Source organism: Thamnophis sirtalis, unplaced genomic scaffold (genome assembly GCF_051295495.1).
Source record: "Thamnophis sirtalis isolate CommonGarterSnake01/CBP01778 unplaced genomic scaffold, rThaSir2_p1.2 scaffold_6, whole genome shotgun sequence".
Classification (NCBI taxonomy): domain Eukaryota; kingdom Metazoa; phylum Chordata; class Lepidosauria; order Squamata; family Natricidae; genus Thamnophis; species Thamnophis sirtalis.
The window spans coordinates 59698246-59698732 of NW_028261386.1; positions in this window are offsets into that span (position 1 = coordinate 59698246).

Genomic DNA, 487 nt, shown 5'->3' on the forward strand with positions numbered 1-487 from the left:
GGCGGAGTAGAAGTCCAGCCTGCTCCGGGTAGCGCTGTCTCTCGTTCTCTTAAGCTATGGCACTCACAGCTTTTCAGGGTTCGTAGTCCCTCCTCCGCCTCCTCCCTCCCTCCCTCGTCACTCCTCCTACCTATAACTCTCAATTAAAACATCCCCCCGCACCCCACCCCCGCCACACACAGAAGGTTCCGTAGGTTTATCGTGGTGAGAATAAGACCGGAACGTATTTTCGTCTCTATCCTCTCTTCCTCCGGAGAAACGAATGGGCAGCAAATTGAGGGGGTGGGGGGGGGAGGATCTTTGGGGTGGTGTATTCCCTTTGAACCGTCTTTGAGCCTGACCATATAATTTCAGTGCAGAAATCTGTAAAAATGGATCGGATCGATCACAGATGGCTTCCTGACACGACTAAGAGTCGAGCACTCCCCCCCCTCCCACCCCAATTAATGATACTTACTCTACAAAAACGAGTAATGGAGAAGGAAAG